The sequence below is a fragment of the Galeopterus variegatus genome, unplaced genomic scaffold (assembly GCF_000696425.1).
Source record: "Galeopterus variegatus unplaced genomic scaffold, G_variegatus-3.0.2 Scaffold1617, whole genome shotgun sequence".
Taxonomy (NCBI): Eukaryota; Metazoa; Chordata; class Mammalia; order Dermoptera; family Cynocephalidae; genus Galeopterus; species Galeopterus variegatus.
Window position 1 is genome coordinate 321804 of NW_007727728.1, and position 17709 is coordinate 339512.

Below are 17709 nucleotides of genomic sequence, written 5' to 3' on the forward strand. Positions count from 1 at the left end.
GGTGGCAGGAGGCGGTTCCTCGTCTTCCTTGCAGCTCCCGCAAACCCTCTGTTCCCTGGAGTCTCCGCCTTCATTGCGCTCAGCCTCTGGATGTTAAGGCTCGCGCGGGCGCCAGCCGGAGCCAGAAGTGACGACAGCCCCCACCCATCACCTCCCCAAGGCGGCGCCCGGGCCACCAAGGCTGAAGCGCATTTGGAGCGCGAGCTGGAGCCTGAGACGGGGCCCGCCGGAGCCCAGGTGGCTTCCAGCCCAAGAGAAAGACGCACTTGAGTGATCGCTTGGAGCAAACTTGTCACTCGCAACCTCGGGCATCGGAGAGGTGAGAGATTCCGGCTGCGCCCCTCTCCTCCCCACTAAGGCCGGGGCCCTGCCACCCATCCCCTCGCGGGGGAGAGCCGGGGAGTGCGCCGCCTGCTCCTGGTCTCCTCCCCAAAGGTTCTCTGCGGCGCTGCGGCCGCACTCCCGGGGAGCAACCTGGGAGTTTGCCTTTTTGTCTTAGTATCCGTTGGTCTTAGTCTCTGTGACTGTCTCTCTCACCCTCTGTGAATCTGTCTCCGTTTCCTATGGGAACTCTGCAATTGTACGGGTGTCTGTGGGTCTGGGAATCCTCGCTCAATTTCCCCTTCTCCCCCACCCGTAGTCGCACTGAGGGCTGAGCTCCACCCCCCTTCCCAGGCCCCAGCCTCCAGCCTTTTTGGCCGCCGGATTTGTAGACCCTGCAGACAGGCAGCAGGACCCCCACGGAGACCTCCCTCAGTGAACCCCGACCTCAGCCCCAGCTGGTGTTGCTTTTATCTCTCGGGGTCTTGTGCACATAAAGTTGGTCCTGTGCTCTCTTTCTCGCCAGCCGGGTTTCTGCCCATCCTTTTCGGACTCTTTCTCCCCTCGCCTCCCTCCAGGACCCCGAAGCGAGTAGCTCCAGCTCAAACTGGCCCATTTGAACCTCTGGAGCGTGGAAGGGGAGAAGGGCGCTGGACATGAGCGAGAACTGAATGGATGACCGGGCTGCTGCCCCGACAGCGCCGCGCAGTGGCCAAAGCTCGGGTATGCGAGTCCAGAGATCCAGCTGTGCTCTTCTGTCCCGAGGCTGTGACCCTCATTAGGTAACTTCCCCTTCCGAGCCTCAGTTTCTTAGCCCGCATAGCAGTTAAGAGCAGGGACCCTAGAGTCAGGCTGCTGGGATTCCAATCCTGGCTCCACTATTGACCCCTCTGTCACCTTGGGCAAGTTTCTTAAACTCGTTGTGCATCCATTTCCTCTATAAAAATGAGGTTAAAAAAAAAAAAAAAAAAAAACCCTCCTACCTCATGATAACTATGTAAGAGTAGCCATATTCTAGGCTGTTTATGAAGAGGATATTGAGAGCACTTTGGGGATCCTTGGGGCCCTGTTCTCTGAAAGAGAAAGGGTTTAGTCTCCCACCTGGATCTCCAGTCACTGGACTGAATTAGGTCCCACAGGTACTGTGAGCAGAGTAGGAGAGAATTTGCAGCCCCAATGGGTTGTATCTCGGCAGGGTAGATGTGAGAGTAAATGAATTCTCTCTTTCATCCAGTCTATGGAATAGTCTAGTGTTAATCCCACTCTCCCATTCCAAAGATGGGAGAGGTTACAGAGGCCCAAAGATGGGGGAAAGAACTCACCCATGCTCCTAAAATGCAACCCTTGTCCCGGAGTCCTCACAATAGAGTTCTTCATCCTCCCAAGCTAAGAGCAGAAGAGGGTGGAAGGCAGGTCTGGCTGCTCATATCCTGTGAGAGCAAGTCTTCTTGGCCCCCTCTTACCAAGGGGATCCACTTAAGGTGCAGGGTCTGCTTAAACAGACCGTTCTTGCAAAAAAGAGAAGAGGTCCAGTCCTCAAATTATAGACAGCAAATTGGACAGGGACCAGTGGCCCTGGAATTGGAATTTCCTGGGTGACAGAGACCTCCAGAAAAAAAAAAAGATTTTGGAGAGAAGTTTCTTGCATGAGTCCAGGGAAACTCAAAAACCTATGGTTGCTAGATTTAGCATGTTAATTTTATCTAGCAACCCTACACATACCTCAAGCTTGCTCTTTACTATCTGGAGATCTCACACACTCCTAGCACCCCACTCACAGATACCCCACACCATTGACTACACACCAACTCCAACCCAGTGCAGCTCTGCTAGTGTCTAAATAAATGGAGAGAAAAACAGTATTGGAATCACCCAACTCCATTTCACCTTGTGAATGTCTTTATTTCTAAAAGGGTAAATGGGAACCAGCAGCTGTCTTCCTTGCCAGTACTCTCTTGATTCCCCAGTCTCCAGTTCCCTGCCCAGAGGTTAGACTGGGGTTCTAGACATTTGCTGCCCAAATGTCCTGGTTCTAATGCTCCAGGCAAGACAATCTACCAAGCAGCTGCAGCTGCCAGCCCCTGCCTCTGCCTGGCCTGGCTGCACATTCGCTGCTACAGAGACCCACATTGGGGAAAGGGAATACATAACCCCCAGCCTCTGTTCTGCAGGGCATAGCACTATCTTAAAGAACCATCCAGACCCTTCACACACACTTTTACAGAAGAGGAAACCGAGGCCCAGGAGATCATGTTACTTGCCAGACTTTTGAGGGGCCATAGGTTGGGGTGGACCCAGGTATCCAGGCTCCCAGCTCAGACCTCATCTATTTACTCAAATAGTTCTGCTTCCCTCACTGAGCTCCATTCTTGCCTGGGGAAGGGGCTTCTGGTAGCCTCTCATCCCTTCCAAAGCTCTAGCCCCATTTGTTTTAAACAGTGCTAGGAGTAGGTGCACTGGAGGCTGGAAGAAGGGCAACCTGGTTTGGCTTCCTTGGCTTCTCCTCTGGCCTCTGCCTTTCCAGCCTGCAGGTTCAGCCTCGTGGATGTCTTCGGGCCCCTTCTGAGTCTGTCGCTGCCCCTGTGAAAACCTAGGTTCCAGCACTCATGCCTGCAGCAGCCTCCAGGAAAAGGGAGGCTACATACAGGCTCTGCGGCTCTTGGTTACAATGTCTCTGGAGGTGCCCAACCTCTTAACCGCCTCACTGCCTGGCCACCTCCCTCCAGCAGCCCAGAGCAATTGAGAGGAAGCGCGGGGCGGGGGGAGGGGGGAGATATACCAGGGGATGCCTGTTCGGAGCTTTCCACACCAAAATGTTCGGATAACATGGGAGAAGTTGTTGAGTGTTATTGCGAAGTATGTGTTGCTATCGGTGGCGTCCATGCCGTCTCTCCCTCACCTTTCGTGGTCCCTGTAGACATGCTGTTCTCCTCAGCTCGGGGAAAGGAGAGCCCTGGCGATTGTGCGAAAATAATTGTCAATCGCGAAACTGGTGGAGAGCGGCACTGGCTAGATGCAGAATTTGTCCCAAGACGCGGCGCAGAGCAATCGCACGCGGCCTTACAAGAGTCAGAGCTCGGCGAGCGCCCGGGACTGCCCCTTGTTGCAGCCGCGCTGCAAAGGGAGGCCTGAGCTGGCCGGGGGGCACCACTCCCGCAGCTTCTCTAATTTTGTGCACAAAATGGGTCAGCCTCGGGGAAATCAGCGGCGAGGCCGGCGCTAGCCCCCTCTTTCCCACTCCCCACGGGGCCGCGGCTCTGGAATGAGGCAGTTGTTTGGCCTCAGCTGGTACATCTCTCGAACCCTTTCTCCACCTGGGTCTTCGTCTGCTCAGGACCGATCGGCTCCTTTGGCCTGGTGGGAGGCATGAGACTCCAGATCGTGTGACCCGCAGGGGACCTCCCTGACGACAGGGCTCCCCGTGCACAGAAAGATCAGGGGCTCCAGAGTAGGCTCCTCCACCCCCGCGGCCCACCGGCCGACCCCTATGCCCCCTCAGCGCGGCGAAGTTCGAGAGCAGGAATTTTCCATCCTCCTCTCCTTCCATTACGCCTGGCCAAGGTCCCCTCTGGGCCTCATCCATGCCCCCCTCCCCGGACTACGTGGTGGGGGGCTCGCTTGAGGACCCTGCGCCCCGAGCAGTGCGCGGCGGTTGAGAGCAGAGCGAGCTGTGGAGCCTGTCGACTCCCGTTCGTGGGAAGAGGGTTGCGGGCTCAGGAGAAGGTGACACGGCGCCGGCTCGGCAGAGGCGCGCAGTACGCGGCGACCGCGGTAGGGCAGGCTCCACATGTTTGAGAGCAGAGATGCGGCTGGGGCCGGGGCAATGGGGGACGCTTCCAGGTGTGTTGAGGGGGCCTCAGGGTGCGCTCTGTGGGTTCCTCGGTCCCCGGGTCCGAGGCTATTTTTCTCTGGCGTCCGAGCGACAGTGGCTCTCCGTGGCCGGGTACGCCCCTGAGCGACGGGCGCCTGTCCTGCATCCCCCCCGTCCAGACTTCACGCTCTGTGCCCTTAAAGCCGGAATGACCCGGGACTGCCCGGAAGGCTCGCCATCCAGGCCCACAGCTTTACCCCAGATCCCGAAGTGGCGCGATCTGGCGGGAACTGCAGACCCGCTCCTGACCAGCAGCGAGACCCCGGCAGAGGACGATTATGTGCGAGGGTGCGCGCCTGGGTAGGGGTCTGTGACTGTGGCGGGGAGAGGAGGAGTGCCTACAAAGATCGCGCTACGGGACAGCCAGGAAGGCTGGAGCAGCGGCCTCCTTCCTCCCTTATATGCTGCCTGCTAGAGCAGTGGCACCTCGGGAAGGGGACTCTCTTCCGGGGACCTGTGTTGGGACAAGACAGGAGGGAGAGCACATAACCGTACGACCCGGTCCCGGCAGTGCCGTGCGCACACACAGGCCATCGCGTTTAACCTTTCTGAGTCCGAGACAGGGTAACTGATGAGGCCGTAAGTCCCCGCGTGGGCGGGGAAATATTGCTGGGTCCTGCGTCCTCTGGGGCGGATGCGGAGCCGCATCAGCCTCGTAAAAGCAGAGCAAGAGGACCAGCGGGAGTCCTGGTCTCACCGTGGGGACGCTCGTGATGGATTCCTGGGGAACAGCGACCTCTGGAGGAGCCTCGCATCCACGCAAAGAGTCAGGAACTGGATGACAAGGTCTGAGACCAAAGCACCTTTTCCTCATCCCACCCCAATTTTACCTCTTTGGCAAGTCATTCAAAGACTCACAGTCTCCGGACTCCACTCTGCTCCTTTCCCAACCTGTACCCATGCTTCAAATCCCTGCTCAAATCCTGCCTTCTCTAGAAAGAAGCCTTCTTGGGAGCCCAACCCACCTTTTCCTGCTCTGAGCTCCTCAGGACCTAACGCCTGCACCCTCGGCCCCAGTGCACACCGCAGTGCACAACGGACCTGTTCCCCACCCCGCGCTTCTCCCAAGCGACGTTAATCCACTCCACCCCTTGCGTTCATTGCCATGTTGGGTGTACTGCTGACCCCCCGCCCCCCAGTGACGTCATTTATCCCCAAATTGGTAGATTTGTTTTGTTTTTGTTTTTGACTGATAAGGGGATTGCAACCCTCAGCACGGTGCGGTCTGCACCACGCTCAGCCACTGAGCGCACCGGCCATCCCTACATAGGATCCGAACCTGCGGCCTGCCGCGCTACCACAGCCGCACTCTCCCGAGTGAGCCACGGGGCCGGCCCCAAATTGGTAGATTTTTTAAAGCTCATTTCTCAAATGGGTAAACTGACCCAGAGAAAGGGCTGACTTGCCCAAGGTCAGATAGCAAATTGGTAGCAGAGGTGGAACTAGAACCTTATATCCCGTTTCCCAGCCCAGGGCCCTCTCCATCTTTCCTGGTCTGGGAGCAGCTAACTTGGGGGAGTACTTATTTTGATGGGAGAGGCTTGAATGGGGGAGTTTTGGCATAGGAGAAAGGAAATGCTGGAGGGAACTAGAAGGATGGTCACTGCTCCAGGATGGTGCTGGGAAGTCAGACCCTTCTTTCCCCTACCCCAGCCCAGATCAAGCTATTTTGAAGGTCTCCAAATTCAGAGGTTGGCTGAATGTTGCCCATCAATAGGTGGGCAAGGCTGGAGGCTGGGAACAGACTCAACTCAGGCAAAAGCCACCCTCTCCTATCCACCCCCCAAGGGGGGAGGGGCTAAGAAACCTTTCCTGCTGTTACACACCCTGAGGGTACTGCTGATCAACAGGAGGAGGCCTTCTGGCGCTTGCAATTGTAGAGGTAAGGGAGAAACTGGGAGGGTGGTTTACATGTAATTTGCATGAGGCTCCAGAGATACCTGCCCAGCAGCCTGAGGCCTTCTCAGGGCTGCTTCACTTTCTGGGTATAGATTGCTTGTATATAGGATACCTGGCAGCCTGGCCCCTGCCTGCTTGTCCAGCCTCACATGCAACACATGCACTCCACTCACATCTGCCTTGCTCTTTCACACCTCTTCACCTTTGCACGTGGCTCACTTCTTCAAATGTCAAGCTTTATGAGATGCTTTCCCCAACAATACCCCAACACCCCACACTCACCAGACTGTGAGGGGCTTTCACCTCTGTGTGCCCAAGGCACTTTAGCTCCCTCTGTTGTCATGATTTGCTTTCCAGTCTGTTGCCCCCTGTGGACTGTGAGTTCCTTGAGAACCGGGGTTATTTTGTTTTCATCCTCATCTTTCCTTCTCTACAAAATGGGGATAATAATTGTACCTACCTCGTTGGGTTGTTGTGAGGATTAAGTGATATAATGCATATAAAGCACTTAGCCCAGTGCCTGAAACTTTAAAAGCACTCAGTAAATGTTTCCCATCATCGTTATTAATCACTCTAGATCCTGCTAAGCACAAAGCCTGCACAGTAGGTGCACAGTTAATGTTAGATATGTGGATACATGAATGAATGAATGGTGTGACATATCTCTCCCCTGTCTGGGACTCCCCAGAGAGCTAGCTTACATCATCAATAGAAGTATCTGTTCTTTGAGAACAGAGGTTGTTTCTCCCCACCAGTCCCTGTCCCTGAGGGGAGAAGAATATGTCTCCCTATCAAATAGACTTTGTTCATGGTCCCTGGCCCCAGCAGTCATTGGGTTTCTCTGTCATGCTCTCTGCCCTCAGTTTTCCCCTTTTAAAATGGTTGTGACAAGTCAAACCAGCTGCCAGACTGAGCCCTGCCAACATCTAGGGGCTTCCCATTGTGTCTAAGACAAAACTCAATATCCTCATGTGATGAGCTGAACATGTTTACAGTTTTAGGGTATCCCAAATCTCTGTTGAAGAGAACCATTCCTCCTGTGTTCCATGTGGTCCTGATGGGGCTGTCCAATTTCTGTTCCCCTCATGCTTATCCCCAAACTTAGCATTGTAAGTCCAAGGCCCAGTGATTTGTTCAGCAGTAGTAAGTGACCTAAGTGAGTCAATCACTCCTACATGATTTGATATATGGACTCTGGGACTTAGAGATATATACACTCTGGGACTCTAGGATATATGTTCTCTGGCACTCTGGGAGGAGTGTGTCCCTTTTGGATCAGAAGACAAGGTACAGGCTTAGCTGCCAGAAGCCATCCTTCCTGCCATCTGGAGGGTACTGTTTGACATTGGAGCCCACACATACAGGGAAACAGCCTAAAGAAAGAGACAGAGTCTTAATAAGTGTTTGAATCCCTGGATCCAGCTCTGCCTGAAACTAGAACCCTTAGACTTTCCACACATTGAAAAGGAAGAAATCTCCCCTTTTGCTAAGCTGGGTTGAGTTGAATTTTACAAACAGCAGAGTCACAAAAGAGAAGGATCCTGGGTCCCTGAGACCAGTGAATTAGCATACCACCCTGAACTGTCTGCACAGACTTTTACATGAAAAGGAAATAAACTTCAATCTTATTTAAGCCATTGATGTGGGATTTGGGGGGAGGGGAACAGTTTGTCACTCACAACTGAACCTAACCCTAATTAATACAGGAAGGGATGCCAAAATGTCCTATAGACACAAAGGAAAGCTCTGGGGTTGTTAGCCTGGAGAATAAATTGTTGGCACAGCTGCAATCTCCAGATCTCTACAGGGCTGAACTGGGACAGAGAGACCAGAGCAAAAGAGAGCCGGAAAGTTGTAAAGAGACTCACTTCTGTAACTACATGCAAGGATATTCCAAAAGTGCTGTCCCTCAAAGATGCAATAGCTTACCTTGGTGATAGTGAGCTCCCCATCACTGGAAGTGCTTGAGTAGAGGCTGGGTAATCACTGAGTAGGAATCTTAGAGGTATCCAGGTGTATTAGAAAGAGTTCAGGTCTTAGAGGTGGATTCAAATTATGCTCTTATCACTTATTTGCCTCAGACAAATAATCTCCTAAGCCTCGAATTCCTCACTTATAAAGTATCCGGATAGCTGGGTTGGAAACTGAAACCAGGAAATTTCTTAGTCTGCCACCTCACGGGGACTCCTGAGACCTAGTACTCTTGCTGGAGCCAACCACGGGTCAGGATGTCTCAGTGAGGTTCCTTGTCCTCCTCTCCAACCTTGGCATGCTCAGGATGCCTGCGCCATCCTGCCAGGAGAATGCACCTCCTGCTGGTTTGTTCCCGAAACTGGACAGGGAATTGGGGCCTGAGTCAAGAGGCTTGGGCTCTGCATTCAGCCCTGCCCCTGCCTTTCTGTGTAACCTCAGGTGTGCTGCCCCTGCCTTTCCTCATCTGACAATTGAGAAGTGCATCCCCAGTCTTGGACAATCTGGCTCTAGAATCAGAGCTCTTAACTACTATGCCCTATCTATAGTTCCAAAGGTGAGTAATTTCCAATGACAGCAATAATAATCACCTTACTGCATGGCCTTGCCCTACCCAGCCTCATCAGAGCCTGCCAGAACAGGATCCTCCTTATTCCCCTCCTCAGGTCAGCCCTGAATGGTGCCAACTGCTACAGGAGCTGACTTCACAGGTCTGGACCAACCCAGAGGTTCCCAGGATGCTGGGGGCCTTGCTTCTAGCCATGACGTTTGGCTCCCCCTTAATCACAGGCAGGCCTCTTGCAAAGGGCCCTGTTGGATCTCCTCTCATCCACTTCCTCCCTCAAAGCTGGGGCCACTCATATTTGGGGGATTAGAGCCAATGAAATGGGAAATCCAAGGCAGTGGAGGAGCAGATTTTAGAATATGATTCTATGGTCAGAAGAAAGGAGTCACAATCAGGGACCCAATGAGGAGACAGCAGCATTTGGCAGGAAGCCTGAATAGTGGAGGTCTGAAAATCTAATTCCCTACACCTGCCACTGATGACCAGGTTTGGGGGGCTAGTAGGGAGAAGGAGCCATCACCCTGAGCAGATGGACAGCCAAGGCACAGACCCCGCCTAGGGTGGGGGTGGCAAGTGCCTAGGCTTCCCAGATCCAGAGACCAAAACAGCTGGTGAGGGGCCCTAGTGATAGACTCTGTTGGTAAGGGCCTGGGGAAGAGGGCAGTGGGGTTTGAGAAGATGAAGTTCTGACCACAGAACTTCATTTATTTGAGAAATAAAAAGGGGCAGCTGCTGAAAGAGCCAGTGTGGCCACACAAGGAGGTTGGTGTCCTGACAAAGGCTACACGGAAATCCACTTCTAGAGATTTCTTCTGCAGATATACCTACACACATATGGTATGGCATATGTACAAGATCTCACTGCAGCACTGTTTGGAATGTCAAAGGTTGGAAACAATATAAATGCCCATCAATAGGGGGCTGGTTATATAAGTAATGGCACATCCACAGAAGGAATAGTATGCTGTGTAATACAGAATAAAGAGATTCTTTCGGTATTGATCTGGAAAGAGCTCCAAGATATATTTTTGAGTGTAAAGTAAAATCAAGATATAGAACAGTGTAAACATTATGTTTCCAATTGTATTTTTTAAGGAGAAAATAATCTATTAATTTATATGCAACAAAAATATCTAGAAGGATGAATGAAAGACTAATTGACTATCTGTTAGGGCAAATGGGGAACAAGAGTGGAAGAGAGACTTTTCATGGAATACTTTCTTATTCTTTTAAAGCCAAGTGAATGTATTACCTATTAAACAAATAAATACTTTAAAAGAAACAATATAATCATTCCAATAAGTAAGACTGAGTGTGTAGAACATAAGAATAATAAAAACCTTTACTGTGTGCTGAACACTTCCTATGATTGGTGGCTGTGATGGTCGAAGGCAGGGGATGTGAGAGTTAGACCTAGTGGGTGACTGTGAGTGTTGACCACCGGCCCATCAGGCTGGGAAGTAGGGGAGCCTGCTGGCTAGAACCCCATATTTTCTGCCTTTCTCTCCTGTTCTGTCTCTTGCTCCCTCCCTCTCTTGGTCCCACCTAAATTGCTCTGAATGTAGTCAGATTTTTTCAGGCTGCAAGGCTGGATAGGGATTAGAATGGATGGAAGAAGAGGGGGTTTCATAGGAACTGTAGCAGCAGGCCCTCCCCTCCTTTCCTTCAAAACCCCAACCCTTCCCTAGGAGGCCTTCCTCTGTGAAGCCCACCAAACCCTAGTCCCTCCACAACTTGGAGACAGACTGATATCCAGGGTGAAGCCTGTGTCTCCCTCAAGCAGGGTACAGGCCTCTTGTCTAATTCTCCTCCTCAACCCCTAAATCCCAAGTCCAGATTCCAAGACAAGGGGCAGCTCAGGCCAAAGCCCAATGTGCCCAGCTCTGGCCAGGCTGCCCAGTGAGAAAGACAGTGGAGCAGAGAAGATATAAGCCCTGTCTGTGAAGCCCCCTGTCAGGCAGGATAGAAGATCCTCAACTACCATCACAATGCTTTAGCAGTTACAAAGGCCGTCCCCACCCAGGCAGAGAGGATAGGGCATATACTCCCTGTTTTCAGAGGAGACTGAGGCTGAGGTCAGGGTAGAGGCTCAAATTGTTGAGTGACCAAGGTGACCTTACAGCTCCCTCATCAGAGTGTAAAGCACTCTGCACACTATATTGTCATCCACCAACATTTGACTTCCCTGAGCAGAGCACAGCATCTGATTCATCTGAGTCCTCAGCTGGGGAGGAGAACAGGGCCTGACACAATCAAGGCGGTTAGGGAGAGTTAGGAATTACTTTGAAGGACAGAGAAAGGAAAGGACTTGCCTAAGTGTTTGACCTGAAGCTAGACCTCAGGTTTTCTGCCCCCAGCCCAGCACTCTTTCCTCTATTTCCCTCTTACAGAGTAGTTCAATTCTCTGCACCTAGGACCACTCACCCGACCCCAATTCTAAGCCCTTCTGTAGTGGGGCTGCTGCCAAGAGGAAGGGGGTTAGAGGATGGAAGATCTGGGAGGGCTTCCCAGAGGAGGTGGGAACTGTATCCAGTGTTCTTCCACACCAAGCAATTGGGTTCCTCACTGGATGGAACGAGTGAGTGCCTCTCAGCCACCAGAGGCCCCCCGCCAGCCCAAAATAGTATCTTGTGGATACTGGCTTCATGCCCATGACTTCCTGCTCAAATCAGGTGCATACAAGGTGACCAATAGGTGGCGCTTTTGTCTCCACAAAATTGATGGGGGAGAAGAAGGAGGACTGGAGTACAGGGAAAGGGGAGGGAGAGGGCAGCCAGGAGCTGGGAGGAAGTGGAAACCCGGGACAAGAAAAGAGGAAACGGAAGACCTGTCACTTGGGGCTTGGAAAGGCACCTTTCAAGATCAGGACTGTGGGTGTGGGGGAGCAGGATACTGGGGTGAACTGAGGGATTTTATTGGTGCCTGGGGCTTTCTATGTACTTGCCTCTTCCTCAGAGGAAGGAAAATGACTTCAGAGTCCGAGAGACTTGCAGTCAAGTCCTAAATCGGCCACTTTGCTGCCTGACCTGAGTACGTCACTTAACCTTTATGAGCCTCAATTTCATCATCTATAAAAATGATCTATAGCTCCTATAAAGGGGAGCTATAATAATTGTAATGGTGCCACTTTTCAGGAATGAATGCACTTGATTGTGTATTTTTTGTAATACACTAGTGGATTCACTTTGCTGATATTTTGCTGAGGAACTTCGCATCTCCTTTCATATGTGAGATTAGGCTATATTTTGTGCACCTATCCCTTCTTTATCAGGTTTTGACAACATAATTAAATAAATAGAATTGGGATGGCTTCTATTTTTTCTGTGTTCTGGAACATTTTATATTAACTAGAAAAAAAGATTTCTTGAAGGTTTTACAGAATTCACAGGTAAAGCCGGCTAGCCTAAGTGCCCTCTGATGGAAGCAGTGGAGGAACCATCTCTCATAGTGTTTTCTGTTTCTTTGTGCTAATAGGTCTATTGAGGTTAGTTACTCCTTAAGTCAGTCAAGCCATATCAGAGGTGTCTACCAGCCAAATGACCACACCCAGGCTTTCAGAGTCAGCATGAGGCTATAATTAAATAGGAAAGTTTGTAGCCTCTGTGCTTTAGGAGGATTTTAGCCAGTGATTGAGTCTTTCTGTAGCCTTGTATATCTACTTTTCTCCACCTCCACCTCCACCTCCACCAAGCCACTATCCTTTCCTGCCTGGATACTGCAGTAGCCTTTTAACTGGACTCCCTCCCCCACCCCAGGCCCCCTCTAACACCATCTCCATGGTATATATAGGGCTATGAAATTTCCTCTGAGCACAAGATTGGCTACATCCTATGGGTTTTGATACGTACTGTTCTCATCTTTATTAATTCATAAATAGTCTGTAATGTCAGCTTTCTTCTAAACAAAGAATTATTTGTTTATTTAAGTGTTTTTAAATTTTTAGTTGATTAGTTTGAAGTATGGTCCAAGAATATATTCTTATACATGTAGGAACTAATGAAAAGTTTTGAACGTTGTTTTTAATTTCAATAATAATCACAAACACATTCATATAAGCATATTCTGGGTCACCTAGATGACCTTCTTATCACAGAGATCTGATATTTAAAGTCTTCATTTGCATTCATTATCAAGTAGTGCTACTTTAATCCTGAGATGAGGCAAAAAGCAACATAGATTTTATAAATAAATGCCACATTTGGACCAGTTGGTGGCATGGCCTGCTACGTGAAGGAATGTTTGCAGTTAATTTAAAAAGAAAAAAAAAAAAAGGGGATGAAATGACCTTTTCACATGGCTCAGGGCTCACCAAACCCAAAGGATCTGCTATGGAAAAGTCAGGACCACATTCATGGTGCCAGTAATTTAGTTTCAGAAAACACTATCTTCTTTTTCATTTGGCTAATGTTATTAACTTGAATTTTTATTTTATTGCACTGTTTGAATTTAATTTACAAAAAAAAATTGTTTAACAGTTACATAAGAAATACAAGCCTTAGGAATTTATACCTGCACATACTAAGTGACATTATAATACAAAACCAAGGGCTGGCTGTTTAGTTCAGTTGGTTAAAGCACAGCCTAGTAACACTAAGGTCAAGGATTCAGTTCCCCATACTAGCCAGCCACCGAAAAAAGCCAATTAAATAATGGAAGTCCACAAAATATTTTTACTTTAAAAGTACACACATTAACCCCCTGTATCTTGCAAAATCACTGCAGCAGAGGGCTGTCCATGTTGCTCATTTCTCTTTCCCAGGTAATTACCTGCCTTCCTAGGTAAGCCCCAGAGCTCTGAAAGTTGCCTGAAGGAGCCTCTCCATTGTCATGCTTGCCAGTGTCCCTGCCAAAGGTGTCGTTTTCCTATGTACCCAATTTTCCATGTGCCAAGATAATGTTAGCTTCTTTCTCGAGCTAGATCTTGGAGGCCCTCAAACCAGTTCAGCACCATCCTGGGCCCAAAGCCACCCTTCCTATGTTCCGAGTCCTCCTAAGTCAGGAAGCAGCCCCCTCCCAGAACTTCTCTCAGCTCTCTTCTATAAGGAACTCTCAACCATTTCCCTGCCTTCATCCTGATGCCAAAATTTCTGCAACATTGAGCCACCTTCCCAGCTTCCCCGGAGGTAGTGCATACTAAGCTCAAAAAACATCTCCCATTCTCTGATTTCCCCCACCACCCATTAAAGTCTACAAAAACACAGCTTTGACTCAACTATTTTATTGTCAAAGTGGATTTTTAGCATCTCATGCTAAAACAATCATCTTAATTTCAGATGTGTAAAGTTTCCAAAAAATTTGCCTAAACTGAAACAAGGGAATAAACCAAGAGAAAGGAAGATATGGAATCTAGGAAGCAGAAGATCCAACACAGGACAGAGATGGAGGGAATTCCCAGGAGAACAGTGAAGGGAAATTCCAGGTCCACATCTGTGCAGCAGACATGGAGAGTTGTCAGTTCAAACTGGAGCTGGGGGATGGGGAATTCTAGGAGAAATGCCCCAGAAAGGAAAAAACACAACAATCAAAAGAAATGATAGACTTCCTAATAAGTTTGACCTCAAGAAAAATTGTTCCGCAGTACTATTGGAAGGTATATGAAGATTTAGCCATAATACAAAGGAAGCTGAGCAAATGAAAAAAATAAGACATTATTAACTCCAGGAAAAACCAGAAGTTACATCCAAAAAAGAATTGTAATCATAGCACACTAGTAGCTTATCAGAGAACAATATTTATATAGTAATAATAATGTATGCTAAAAACTGACTTAACCAAAAGTTGCTAATTTGGGTGGGAATGGGAGGAGATGGAGATTTTAGAGATAAATTATTATCTATCATAAATAGGAAGTTAATCATTGCTCTTTCAAGAGAGAGGAGTATAAGCATGAAAATATGGAAGTATATCCCCAAATAAACAAATATGAATTGAAGGTGGATTCTTGTAGAGAACAAAGCAGGGGTCCTGTAAATGGAGAGAAACACCATTATAAGCCCTTGATTGCTTTTAGACTTTTAAGATTATGTGCTTGTTTCAATTTAATAAAAATAAATAGTAAGTATTAAAATGTGTCTTCAGATTAAAGATGATTTCTAGGTTTCTACAAGAATGAAGGGGGAAGTATTTGCTTAACATTTCTGAAGCTTCCATGCAGATTATTTTCTCCCAGAAACGGGGGAGAGGAGGGAGGGGAATAATACTGAAATCTCACTTCTAGATTAAGAAAAATGCTTGGTATTTTTCAAAGACAGGGTTGGATTAGGTTTTGTTGTTGTTTTGTTTGTTTGGAGTTTTTTTTTTTTTTAACATCTACCAAAGTGTCAAAATTCTTAGGGCACTCTATAACCTAGAGCTTTCCAGACTGTCTTTGGCACCTGCAGTAGGGCAGCCAGGTGTGACTATATGGAAAGGGATCTCTCTTCCAGTAAGAAAGTCTCTTATTTGTACCTGTTTTGTCTGCATCATCCAGCACAGGGCCTGGCACACAGTAAGCCCTTGATGCTATTGAATATAGGGAAATTAAAGAGGCATTTTTTAAATAAAATCTTTCTGATTTTCCAGTTCAGCCGTGACCTTCCTAGTATTCCTCTACAGAGATTTACCACTTTGTCCACTGAATATTCTAAGATCCTGGGGACCAAGATTTGCAAAGCAGGGGCAAGAATGGAATTCAGAGCTGAAGAAGCACTTCCTGGCTTCAGGGGAGTGAGAAAAGTCCTTCCTTTTCCTGGAAATTTTTTGGATTAGGAAGGAATTTATATTAGGAGGGGCTGTAACAGCATTTGGAGCAAAAGAAAGTTTGCATTTTGATCTTTGTGGAGCTCTAATTGTTAGAGAACCGAGGGTTGGATCTTCAGCTACCTGCTGGGCCCAGGGAGGGGCAGTTTTGTTATCTGATGAATGGGGAAATAGCCTCCATCTCTTTCACCTCTTTCACCTTTTTCACAGGTCACTGTGAGGATTGCAAGTGAGAATGAATAAGAATATGCCAAAGTACTGCCCACTCAGTAAGTTGGGCACAGTATTACACACAAGGGAGTTATTTGTTCAGTTGGTCAACCAATGTTAACTGAGGGCTGGTATGTGTCAGGCAAATTAGATCTGACCCTTGCTCAAAGGGGTTAATAGCTGAGGGAGGGGAGTTGTCCAAGACATTTCCTACCACGCTGCATATTTACTGCCCTAACTCTAAAAAGAACCTCGCAGCCTTCTCAGATTTCCTGCACCTTTCTCCTCTGTGAGCTGCCCACTGTCCTCCCTCACCTTCCATCACCACCCCAGAGCTTCAAACTCTGGTATCCAAGAGAGGCACATTGGCACGTCCGACATGCAAATCACATTCACCCTGCGTTCAAGACGCACTGATCCCCTTCCCCTAATTCAGGGTCAACTAGACTGGAAGCCCTGGGGCAGAGGAGTTTGGAAAAGCCTGATGCTTATCATTTGAGTCAGCTCCAGAGAGTAGGACAGGGTCAAAGGCCAACTCTGTCCCTCACACCTCAACCTCTGAGTCTCTGCTCAGAGCTGCCCTGTCCTTGGTGCTGGGGACAATCATGAATCAGGTCAGGTCTCTGCTGCCTCATCGCAAAATCCAGCAGGGGAGGTAAGATAGGGGGCATAGCCTGTGGTGCAGTGTCCAGCTCCAAAAGTTCAGAGAGGGAGGTGTGGTTCTGTGGCTGGTGTCACTCCTTATAGTAGGGAGCCTTTAGCCTTTTAAACAGCCCTCAGCCTGGGCCCGGTGCTTTTCTTCTAGAATACTATGCATACTAATCAGCTGAGAATCTTATTAAAATGCTGAATCTGATGATTCAATGGGTCTGAAGTGGGGCCTGAGATCCTTCATTTCTAACAAGCTCCCAGGTGATATTGTAGGCCCATGGACTGCACTTACAATGCAAGGCTCTAGAGCACTTATGGATGTCTCTTCCCCACTGGTCCATAAACTCCATGAGGCAGAGATTTTGCCCATTTGCTCACTGATGTATCCCCAGTTCCTAGCAGAGTGCTTGGCACATTAAGTGAGTACTTGTTGGAGAAGTGAATCAATGGCCAATGCTCCTTTATCCATGGGAGCTGGGAATTTTCCCAAATAGCAGGCAGCCCCACTGACCAGATACACTCACACAAGCTTGTGCACACATACGCACCCCCCATCTCATCTCTGCCTGGCTCTGGGATGCCGATGATGGCATTTGTCTGGGCCTACTATGTGCACAGCTATGGCTAAATCACTTCCTAATCCTACTTCATGAATTTGCCTCATGACTAACAAGAGCATTCACCCCACATAAAAACCCATGATCCAAACTCACCCACTGTCTCCCCACATCACTCCCCCAAGTCACCAGCCAGTAGACCAAGCCCAGAGAAACGTTTCTTTCTTTTTAATTAAACCTGCTTTAGTTAAAAAATAATAATAATCCATTAAGTCTTAAGTTTTCCAGGTGATAGGGCAGACATAAAGGCCCACTAATTCCCCTTTCAGTCAGGAGCCTGGTCCTGCTTGTCAGAAATCTCCAGGAACTGTCCTTAGGTCCTGGAATAGGGCAGCCAGGAGTATGTCTATATGGAAGGAGAGTTTTCTCCCAGTAAGAAAGTGAGGACAGACAGTAAGCGGGGGTGGGGTGCAAACTTGTGGGGGAACGAAGGGAAGGTAATAAGGAAGTAATGAGCCCAGGAGTCTGACCTCTAACGTGTTGGAAAAACGTGAGAGGAGGTTGATAAAGTAGAGTCCGTTGAGGAGGCCGCTTCAGATCGCACGTAGGTCTGCTCACTGGGGCGAGGGTTCATCGGTGGAGGTCCAGCTCCGGGGCATGCACCCACAGACAGCGCTGTGAGGAGTGCTAAGTTGGGGGCTCACAAGTGGAAGGAGAGAAATGAGAGGCTCACAAATCGGAAGGGACGCTTCCGTCCGGCCGAGAGATGGTGGGAGTCCCCCCAGGGATGGGAGGTGTGCTCAGTTCAGGAGGCAAAGGTGAGGGTCTCAGAGGTGTGCTCCGGGCCGGCGTGGGGGCAGCGCTCCAGTCCCGGGGCGAGGGGCCCGCGGGTGCGCCTGCCATGGGGGAGAGGCTCACAGGTAGCG

The 17709-nt window shown here is 49.2% G+C and overlaps 1 long non-coding RNA gene across 1 annotated transcript in view; it reads left to right on the forward strand.

Moving 5' to 3' along the window:
* Window positions 1-906: 906 nt before the first annotated feature.
* LOC103594741 overlaps window positions 907-17709 on the forward strand; it is a 21437-nt gene continuing 4634 nt past the window's right edge. The window contains exon 1 of the long non-coding RNA XR_550877.1: window positions 907-1103. This is a non-coding gene — a long non-coding RNA (uncharacterized LOC103594741). The remainder of the gene's footprint in view (window positions 1104-17709) is intronic.